At 37.4% G+C, this 12,065-nt stretch overlaps 1 protein-coding gene across 1 annotated transcript in view; it reads right to left on the bottom strand.

Annotated features, from left to right (window-relative positions):
* The window catches only part of LOC122421667 (T-cell immunomodulatory protein-like), an 88,627-nt gene that overhangs the window by 37,742 nt on the left and 38,820 nt on the right, over positions 1-12,065 (bottom strand). The gene's annotated exons all lie outside the window — the stretch shown is intronic.

A 12,065-nucleotide genomic window follows, 5' to 3' on the forward strand; every position in this document is an offset into this window, starting at 1 on the left:
TTCTAAGTACTAAATAAGTGGTAGTGCTTATTTTTATTATTAATTCTGACTCTTTCAGATAAAAACTATTAACAAAGTTACAGCAGATTTGATACTTTGATAGATGTTTGCAGGGAGGGATGAGGAAGGGATGATGTGATGTGTTAGTCACTTAGTTGTGTCCAACTCTGTCAGATCCCATGGACTACAGCCAACCAGACTCCTCTGTCCATGGAATTCTCCAGGCAAGAATACTGGAGTGGGGTGCCATTCCCTTCTCCAGGAGGTCATCTTGATGCAGGGATCGAAACCGGGTCTCTTGCATGGCAGGCAGTTTCTTTACCATCTGAGCCACCAGGACATCCCTGGATTAGGACCAGGTACCAATAATAGGTACTAATAGTTATAAAATAAGCAAGTGCAATATTGCTACAAAAGACAAATATCTCTGAAAAGTTTCTTTCAGAAATATTCAGGTATAAATGTGTGAAAGTATAAGAGAAGTTACAGGAGGCTTACAAAAAGACATTTCTTAATACTATGTCTCTGTTGTGCTCTCAACCATTATAAGATAATATCAAAGACAACTTCAATTTTTAGTAAACAGGTCTCTTCATCTTTGCTGATAAAGATCAACCATGATTTAGAATAGATCTGAATCAGTTCAAACTGGATACATTAAGAAGCAATTCATAAAATAGCCTTATGTTATCTTAAGGCTTGGAACAGTTTAATTTGTATTTTTAGAAAAATGGACAAAACTGTTGAGAAATGTATCCATTATTTTCTACATCTGCTTAGATAAAATTCTCAGAGCCAACATTCTTAAGTTTTGTATATAGTTCTGAGAAATCCTTTGTGGTGTTTAAAAAATAAAAACAATAACCCATTTAATCATATATGGTTGAACTTTTGGAAACAAACACAATTTTTATCAAGAGCTTCCTTTGTAGGCTGTTAAATCTTTAGTTGAATGAGGCCTACCAACCAGGGACAGTTGCTGCTGCTGCTGCTAAGTCATTTCAGTCGTGTCTGACTCTGTGCGACCCCATGAAGGCAGCCCACCAGGCTCCTTCATCCCTGGGATTCTCCAGGCAAGAACACTGGAGTGGGTTGCCACTTCCTTTTCCAATTCATGAAAGTAAAAAGTGAAAGTGAAGTTGCTCAGTCGTGTCTGACTCTTAGCGACCCCATGGACTGCAGCCTACCAGGCTCCTCCATCCATGGGATTTTCCAGGCAAGAGTACTGGAGTGGGGTGTCATTGCCTTCTCCGACTAGGCACAGTACGAGCAGCTAAAAACATGCTATCTGTCTTCAGATTCTGATCTGCTGCCCAAACTGTTACTATTCAACAGACATCCATCAAACCCCTATGTGATGCCAGGCACTGTTCTGGCACTGAAGAGACAACAGTGAACAGAACAACAAAAGAATCCCTGCCCTCATGGTACTTATGACATAGTATGAGAAGACATAACAAAGATAAGTATATAGTATTTCAGCAGGTGAAAGTGCTTTTGAGAAAAATGAAAGCAAAGAGCAAAGGGGAGTGCTTGAACGTTGTAATTTCAGATAGAGCAGGCCTTACTGGCAAATAAAATGACAGCTGAGTGAAGATGTGACGGCAGTAAAGTTAATCTGGAGAAAAAAGTTTAAAGAGGTGATATGGATATCTGGAGGAATAATATTCCAGGTAGAGAAAACAGCCACACATCCCAAGCTTGTTTGCAGTGTTTAAGAAACAGCAAGGAGTTTAGCATGTTCAGTGCAAAGCATCAAGTAGAAAAATAAAATAGAAAGTCAGAGAGGTCACTGTGGCCCAAAGTATGTGGGACCTATAGTAGGCCATTTTGTGGACTTTGGCTAGTACTCTAAATGTAAAAACAACAACAACAACAACAAAAAACTGGAAAACTTTAGAAAGAGTGATATGACCTGATTTTCATTTTTAAAGGATCATAGCAGCTCACATATTGAAAACAGGGTAGGAGAACAAGCGTGGAAGCAGGGAAACAGTAACTATAATAATTAAGGTGAGAAATGACATTTTCCTGGACCAAGATGGTTACAGTGGAGGTGGTGAAAGTGGTCAGGTGTGGATTTATTCTGAAAGTAGAATGAAGAATATTGCAAGACGGACTTGATGTTGGGTGTGAAAGAAAGAGGTGGCGAGGATGACTCTAGCATTTTGACAGTGGAACCAGAAGGACAGGGTTGCCACTGAGGGAGACGGGAAAATTATTGGTTGAGGAGGTAGAAATCTGGGAAACAGGGTCTGAACTGTCTTATGAGACATAGATGTAGTTATGGCTGGTAGATATTTGGATATGTGATCTTGGAATTTGTAGGGAGGCACTGCCTAGATATATATAAATCTGGGAGTCATCAAATGCAGATGATTCTTGAAGTGATGAGATTAGCATGGGTGTGCAAGGAAAGAAATATAAGAATCTTGTATAGCTCCATAAATGTACTACAAATGAAAGATACTCTCAAGTATTAAAGTGTATCTGAGTCTGAAATTCTGTTGAATTTTAAAACATTTAAGACACAAATTAATGTGCTTAAAATCAAGTTTAAACTTCTGAATACAGCATGAATGCAATGATATCTCGCTATAATGCCATCCTTGAGATTCATGCTATTGTAGCTCTTAAGTCTGGAGATCTTGTTTTTTATCTTTGAACCCTTGGTTTCTGGTATAATGCCTCACAGAGCAGTGGATCAGTAAGTAATTATTGAAACTGATGAATTAGTGAAAAAGTATTTGTGATATTAAAGGAATTTCCAGGAAACACTGAAATGCAAATCAAAACTACAGTGAGATATCACCTCATGCCTGTTAGAACGGTGAGCATCAAAAAGACAGATTAACAAATGCTAGTGGGGATGTGAAGAAAAAGGAACCGTTGGGCACTCCTGGTAAGATTATAAATTGGCATAGCCACTATGGAAAATAACACAGTGGTTCCTCAAAAATTAAAAATAGGACTACCATATGACTCAGCAATTCTACTTCTGAGAATCCATCTGAAGGAAATGAACACCTCACCAATAGATCAGCCTCTGAATTCCTCCATTTGGCTGCATGTCAGATACTAGAACCCTGATAATTATTTGGCAGGAATAAGAAGAGGGGTGGGGAATGCTTAGAGGGATTGCTATGATCTATCTCACTTGTCACAACCAAGATCTTATCTTTGATAAATGTATGTATGTATGAAGGATATTACATTACTCTTTCTCATTACTTTGTACAGTGACCCCAGTCAGCTAGAAGCATCCATTTGCTTAGGGCAGCAGTTCTCAAGCTTTTTGGTGGCAGGATCTCTCCACACTCTTAAAAATTATTGAGGACCCCAAAGATGTTTTGTTTATGTGAGCTATACCTATTGATACAATATTGACATAATTTACTATATCAAACCTTAACACTGAAACATTTTTAAAACATAAGACTACATAAGCACACACATGCTGTCAGAATGATAAAATCATTATATTTTAAAATTTCTGAAAAACTCTATTGTGCACTTGGGAGAGAATGAGATCACACTTAGAGAACTGCAAGCATTGGCAAAGATTAGGGTTATCAAATAGGATGGCAAAAAAAAAAGCGCCAATATTTAGGTTTCCTAAAACTGGCAATTTTTGAGTCATTAGCCAGAAAGAAAGAATTTAAAGTCTCTGCTTCCTAATGGAGTTCAGGGAGGAGCCTGTCTTTCTGAGATGATAGGGCTATGCGTAAGGGTTATTCTCACAGAACAGAACACAAATTATAGAGGGTCTAACCTAGTACTTTCAAACTTCCCTTGATTTTCATGTGTAGCAAAGGGACTTAAGACCACCTGTGGTGAATACAGACCATAATCAAGTTGGGGGCCAGTGGCTCTTTCATGGGCCACTATGGTGCAAGGTAAATGAAAGCAATGGTAAAGGAAGAACAATGGATAATTCAAGAGAAGGCTGAATAGAAGAGGTGGAGCTTCAGAGGAATCCATTAAAACAAGATTAGATTCAAGGCATGATCAAGTCAGCCAGGGAAGACAATGAAGCTCTGACTGAGCCAGAACAGATCAGGGGGTCCCCAGCTGCCAAATACCAGCAAGGCACCTAACATATAAGGGCCATCAACATGGTGGTGTAGAAACCTCCGAGAAGATACAAAGAAAGACCTTTCCTTCCAATTCCTTCAGGACATACAAGCTTATCCTTCGGCTGTCCCAGTTGCCACTTCTGCTAGAAGAGAAATGTGTTAACATCCAGAAAAACTGAATATTTAACTAATAAATTAAAACTCTCAAGAGACTAAGATATAAACTTTTGACTGAGAAGTTTAAATTCTGTTTCTTCAATACCTGCCCAAGGCATAGAGTTTTGATTCCAGAAAACAAAGGTTATGTTTCCTATGTTGTAATTTGTTAAAATTTTAATGCCACTATTTATGATATTCCTTTTAAAGAGAGTCTACTTTTAACTATAATAAATATCTTGTTTAAACGACCAATGATTCAGACAGTTCCTTTTATTTATGGCAAATCTGTAAGAAGGATTTGGTGACACACATGCTCTGTAAGGCAGGACACAAGTAAATAAGTGCAGAAATTAATTCCTCAATAACAAGGCAGAAATTAGAAAGAGGTCTGTGCTACTGAATAATGAACCCTCTGGCTCAGTGCATGTTTAGTCATGTCTGACTCTTTGTGACACCATGGACTATAGCTCCCTGAGGCTCCTCTGTTCCATGGATTTTACAGGCAAGAATACTGTAGTGGGTTGTCATTTCCTCCTCCAAGGATCTTCCTGACCCAGGGATTAAACCCGTGTCTCCCACCTTGCCAGGTAGATTTTTTACCACTATCAATTCAGAGAGATGTGTATCTAAAGATATAACAAAAATAACAAGAAGAAAATTCCACTGGATCAAAGATTTAAGTGCAAAAACATAAAAGTACCAAAAATATTTTAATGGCATTTTCTAAGATAAGTGAAATAAGTCAGACAAGAGAAAGACAAATACCCATATGATCTCTCATATGTGTAATTAAAACAAACCAACCAGAACAAAACAATCCCAGCTCATCTTGGTCATAATCAAACAAGGGACCAGAAAGGCAGGACAGACCCAGTCCACAGGACATTTAGAAAATACAAGTGAATTTAGAAAGCATCTGGTAAGTAATGAGGAACCAGGGAAGGTTTCTGACAGAAGAGTGGCCGGGGCCCGTAATGCTTGAGGCTAGTCACTCAGCAGGATGTACAGGATGAAAGATCCAAAGAAGCAAGAGAAGAGGACAAAGACCCACTCAGGAGGGCTTTTAAAGATCTGGGTTCATCCTGTCTACTTTGGTTCCATGTGGAAACCATGTAGCACTGTAGTCATCTAGGAGGTCTGACTTAAGCAGCAGTGGAGAAAACTGCCCATCACAAAATATCTTCCTATTGACTCTGATAAAGTGGTAATTATTTTTATATTACTCAATGCTCACGGGACTTAAAGTGAAAGTGAAAGTCAAGCAGCTCAGTTGTGTCTGACTCTTTGAGACTCCGTGGACTGTAGCCTACCAGGCTCCTCCCTCCATGGGATTCTCCAGGCAAGAATACTGGAATGGGTTGCCATTTCCTTCTCCAGGGGATCTTCCCGACCCAGGGATTGAACCCGGGTCTCCTGCATTCCAGGCAGATGCTTTAACCTCTGAGCCAAGGGACTTAAGGCCTCTTTTGAAATTCATGTGCTGTGTGGCCAGGGAAAATCTGCAGCAGCAAATCTTTACCTTGTTTTCACTGGTTTACCACTCAGGCTATGCAGATACTCAGCAAAAGTTTTTTTGGGATAAATGGTAAGAGAAAAGTTTACTGCAAAGGATGAAATCAATGTTGTGAAAAATTCAGGGCAATTGGGGGTCAGACTGAGAGCATCAGCTGACTGAAGGAAAGAGAGTGATGTCACCAGAGCCCCTAAGGGTGAAAGAGGGCAAGAACAGTACTGGTGAAGGAACCTCAGGAAAGGTTTCACCATTTTCACAGCTGTACTTAAGGCCAACAGCTCTATCCATAGTCCCTTTCATTCCTCATTCTTGGGTATTGATTGTAGGATGGGAGAATAAAGCAGAACTAAAAATGTCTTGGTATTATTTCTTTCAAGAATACATCTTGAAATCACATATCTGTGTTCACATTACCAGTGCAGTCACAGCTTTTTTGAATAAATTAGTGAAGTTCACCAGCAGTTCAGTAAGTAAAAATATGCTTTACAGAAATTATATACATTTACTTTTGGATATTCCAATTGCTGTAATGAAATAAACTGTAATCACATCATTTTAAAATAAAACAAAAATCTATTGAGATACCCTTTATCTTTTGGGATATATTTTCCAACCTCTGACAATAACCATAATTACTCTTTCATTAAAAAAAAAAAAAATTGGGCTTCCATGGTTAAGAATCTGCCTTACAATGAACTGAATATTGGTTCAACTCCTGGTTCAGGAAGATACTATATGCCACAAGGCAACTAAGACCCATGTGCCACAGCTACTAAGCCAGCACTCTAAAGCCCATGAGGCACAGCTACTGAAGCCTGCAAGCTCTAGAATGCATTCTCCACAAGAGAAGCCACGGTAATGAGGAGCCCACTCACTACAGAGAAAGTCCAAGTGCAGCAAAGAAGGCAAGCACAGCTGAAAATAACTAATAAATAAATGAATTAAAAAAGTTACTTAAAGGCAGAGTCAGTATGTTGAGGGAAGTCTAATATTAAATGGAATGAGATAATAGAACATGAGCCTATAACTACAGAATATCCTTATCTTGAAAAAACAAGCTTTTAAGACAATTTCCAGGACAATGTACAAAAACCCTTATTTTTGTGTTTTCACATGATTCAGCATACTTATATGCCACAATAGAAGTAACCTCTCTTTTCTTAAAGTCTCTTCTTTCCAATCTGAGCTCTCGTTTAGGAACCTCAACTCTTAGAACCATGAAAAACTTACAGAGCAAAAGGCTCAATCTGTGACCTAGTATGTTTTAAAAAGTGAAATCCAAAGTAAATTGAAACACTAAAATTTTCTTAACTTTGCAAACTGTACCTTAATAATGAAAATGCTCTAATGAAACTTATAGTCATCTAGAATAAGAAGTTTCAGTTATAAAATATTATTAGCTATTTGCTTTTCCAATAAATTTTAGGAGTTTAATGATGAAATACTTTTAAAGGGAGGAAAATTTATTACATTTAGCAACCACCAGGCAGGCTTCACTCATTTGCTATTAGTATACTATATCAAAATAGAATTGTAAAAGCAGATTAGAAGTGTTTGAAAACTGGCTACAAAATAATTGGAAGAATAAGAAATAAGAGAAAAAGAAACAAAAGGCATCCAAGTTAGAAAGAGAAAAGCAAAATTATCTCTGTTTATAGATGATACGAACTTATAAACAGAAAACCCTAAAAATCCTACCAAAAACAAAAAAAAAACCCACTAGGACTAATAAATGAATTCAGAAAAGTAGCAGGATACAAAATTAACATGCAAAAATCAGTTGCATTTCTATACACTTAAAACATAAAATCCAAAAAGGAAATTAAGAAAAGATTTTATTTACAATAAATAAATGAATAAAATACTTAAGTATTAACCAAGGAGGTGAAAGACTTGTAGAAAAGAAACTACAAAGCAATGTTAAATCATTAAGAAGACGAATGAATGAGAACACACTGCATTTTCATGAACTGAAAAACAATGTTGTTAAGATAGCAATATTACCCAAAGTGACCTATAGATTCAGATTGATCCTTATCACAATTCCAATGGCACTTCTCATAGATACGGAAAAAAACCAAAACAAACCTGTCCTAAAATTCATGTAGAATCTCAAGGGACCACCTCAAAGAGTCAAAACAATGTGGAAAAAGAATGAAGTTGGAAGACTCACACTTTCTGATTACTAAATATATTACAAGGCTTTGGTAATCAAAACAGTGTGGTACTAGCATAAAGACGGGGGACCATAAAGATCAGTGAAATAACAGAGAACCCAAAAACAAACCCTTGAGTATGTGGTAAAATGAATTTTGACAAGAGTGGTTAAGACTACTTAATGTGGGAATGACAAGTCTTTTAAATAAATGTTACAAGGAAAACTGGGTATCCATTCCAAAAAATTAAACTGGAACTTTATCTAACAACATATATATAAATGAACTCAAAATGGATGAAAGTTCTAAATGTAAGAGATAAAATTATAAAACTCTTAAAGAAAATATAGGGTAAAAGCTTCATAATGGTGAAACTGGCAATAATTTCTTTGGTAGGACAACAAAGGCACAGGCAACAAAGAAACAACAGAAAAACTGGACTTCATGAAATTAATACTTTTTTTGCATCCAAAGACTATCAATGGAGTACAAAGGTATCCCACAGAATGAGAGAAAATATTTGTAAATCTGATGAGGAAGCAAAACTCTAAATAGAGAATAACTGAAATTCAATAATAGCAAAGAGCCAACAAAATTATGAAATGGGCACAGGACTTAAATACACATTTCTCAAAAAGAGATCTGCAAAGAGCCAATAAGCACATGAAAAGGTGCTCAACATTACCAGTCATTAGGAAAAATGCAAATCAAAACTACCATGAGGGAATTCCTCGGCAGTCCAGTGATTAGAACTTGGCACTTTCACTGCTGCGGCCAGGTTCAACCTTTCAATTCCTGTTAGGGAACTAATCCTGCAAGCCATGTGGGATGGTGAAACAAACAAAAACCAAAAACAATGCACTACAATGTGATACCACACTAAACCTATTAGAATGCCAAGTATATAAAAAAAATACAGAAAACAACAAATATTGGCAAGTATGTGGAAAAACTGGAAACTAAACTGTTGGTGAGGATGCAAAACAATGAAGTTGCTGTGACGGTCATTCCTCACAAAATTATCATAGGATCCAACCATTCCACTTCTGGATATATACCCAAAAAGAACTGACAGAAGGATCTCTAAATGATGTTTGTATATCAACAATCATAGCAGCATTATTTACAATTAAATATGGAAGTTGAGGAAAATATGGTTATACAAAATTCAGCTTTAAAAAGGAAGAAAATTCTGACATATGCTACAACATGGATAAATCTCAAGGATATCATGCTAAGTGATATAAGCCAGTTACAAACTAAATACACACTATATGATTTCACTTATTTGCAGTACTTATAATAGTCAAAAACCAAAGTAGAACAGTGGTTACCATAGGCTGGGGAAAAGAGATAAATGAGGAATTATTAATTAGCGGTATAAAGTTTCAATTTTACAAGATGAAAAGAGTTGGATGATATGTAAATACTATGACTATTTAATATTACTGAAACATACACTTAAAAATGGTCACTATGGTAAATTTTATGTTATGTGTATTTCACCAAATTAAAAGAAAAAACTGGAAAAAAAAATGAGACACAAGAAAATTCATGCATTTAACCTACCTGTCCAAAATGTACTTTGAGTGAATAAAAAGATAATGAAAGAAGTTCTTTATTTTTTTAATAGGAAATCCCAGCTAATAATATATGCTGAGGAGTGACATATTTAGGGTGCTATAATTTTATATTTCCTTTTGAAAAAGTAAGACTTGACAATGATCATCAATAGCTGCTCAAACCATTGGGAGAGCAATATAATGAATGGTCCATGCTGAAGAAAACTGAAGTTACTGATGACTTAATCACACAAAAGAGAGAACCTAATCATGTGTTTCCTAATGAGCTGAAACAAAAATCAACACCTGGTAAGTAGTCTCAACTAAAAAGAGACTGATTCTGATCAAGACTCCAAATCTAATCACTGGCTTACAGGAAATAACAGATGACATCATCACATTAACATATTAACACCATGAGGACAGAGTTGGCAAAATCCAACTTTGAAAAAATTCTGTTTCTTCTATGTATGTATGAACCTGATGAGAAGAAATGACTCACTGGAAAAGACCCTGATGCTGGGAAAGACTGAAGGCGGGAGGAGAAGGGAACGACAGAGGATGAGATGGTTGGATGGCAACACCAAAGCGAAGGACATGAGTTTGAGTAGGCTCTGGGAGTTGGTGATGGACAGGGAAGTCTGGTGTGCTGCAATCTATGGGGTTGCAAAGAGTAGGACACGACTGAGCGGTTGAATTGATTGACTGATGTACCTTGTTGACCTAATTTGATAAACAACATTTAGGAGAGCATTAGGGCATTTTGAATAGTGAATAAGTATTTGATATTAACAGAATCAAGTTTGGCCTTGGGAGTACAAAATGAAGCAGGGTAAAGGCTAACAGAGTTTGGCCAAGAGACTGCACTGGTTATAGCAAACACTCTTCTCCAACAACCCAAGAGACAACTGTACACATGAACATCACCAGATGGACAATACTGAAATCAGACTGATTATATTCTTCGCAGTCAAAGATGGAGAAGCTATATACAGTCAGCAGAAACAAGACCTGGAGCTGACTGTGGCTCAGATCATGAAGTCTTCATTGCAAAATTCAGGTTTAAATTGAAGAAAGTAGGGAAAACCACTAGGCCTTTCAGGTATGAACTAAATCAATCCCTTATGATTATACAGTGGTCACGAACAGATTCAAGAGATGAGAACTGGCAAAAAGAGTGCTTAAGCAACTATTGAAGGAAGTTCATAACATTGCAAAGGAAAAAGTCATGTTTCATTCCAATCCCAAAGAAAAGCAATACTAAAGAGTGTTCAAACTACTACTGTACAATTGTACTCATTTCACATGCCAGCAAGGTTACGCTCAAAATCCTTCAAGCTAAGATTCAGCAGTACATGAACCGAAAACATACAGATGTAAAAGCTGGGTTTAGAAAAGGCAAAGGAACCAGACATCAAACTGCCAACATTCGCTGGATCATGCAGAAAGCAAGAAAATTCCATAAAAACATTTACTTCTGCTTTATTGACTATGCCAAAGCCTTTGACTGTGTGGATCATAACAAACTGTGGAAAATTCTTAAAGAGATGGGAATTCCAGACCTCCTTATCTGTCTCCTGAGAAACCTGTGTGCAGGTCAAGAAGCAAGAGTTAGAACCAGACATGGAACAACACTGGGAAAGGATTATGACAAGGCTGTACACTGTCACCTTGCTTATTTAACTTCTTTCTATGAAGAGTGCATCATGTGAAATGTCGGGCTGGATGACTCACAAGCTGGAATCAAGATTGCCAGGAGAAATATCAACAACCTCAGATATGCAGATATCACTCTAATAGCAAAAATCAAAGAGGAATGAGAGTCTCTTGATGAGGGTGAAAAAGGAGAGCTAAGATCATCACATCCAGTCCCACCACTTCATGGCAAATAGAAGGGGGAAGAGTGGAAGCAGTGACAGGTTTTCTTTTCTTGGGCTCCAAAATCAGGGCAGATGGTGACTACAACCACAAAATTAAAAGACTCTTGCCCCTTGGAGAGAAACATATGACAAACCTGGACAGCATATTAAAAAGCAGAGATAGTACTTTGCTGACAAACATCTGCATAGTCAAAGCTATGGTTTTCCTAGTAGTCCTGTACAGATGTGAGAGTTGGACCATAAAGAAGGCTGAATGCTAAAGAATTGATGCTTTTGAACTGTGGTTCTGGAAGGACTGATGCTAAAGCTAAAGCTCCAATACTTTGGCCACCTGATGCAAAGAGGTGATTCACTGGAAAAGATCCTGCTGCTGGAAAAGATTAAGGGCAGGAAGAGGAGGGGGTAACAGAGAATGAGATGGCTGAATGGCAGCATCAACTCAATGGACATGAATCTGAGCAAACTCTGGGAGACAGTGGAGTACAGAAGAGCCTGCCCTGCTGCAGTCTAGGGAGTCTCAAGGCATAGCGACTTAGAATTTAGCGACTGAACAACAAAAATTAAGATAATTTTGTTCAATTTTTTGTTAAGTTCGAAAATGATCTTGAGGCTGTTAAAAATTAACAACCTGTCTTAGTGGCTCAGACAGGAAAGAATCTGTCTGTAATGCAGGAGATCCGGGTTTGATCCCTGTGTCAAGAAGATCCCCTGTAGAAGAG

Source organism: Cervus canadensis, chromosome 18 (assembly GCF_019320065.1).
Source record: "Cervus canadensis isolate Bull #8, Minnesota chromosome 18, ASM1932006v1, whole genome shotgun sequence".
Lineage (NCBI taxonomy): Eukaryota > Metazoa > Chordata > Mammalia > Artiodactyla > Cervidae > Cervus > Cervus canadensis.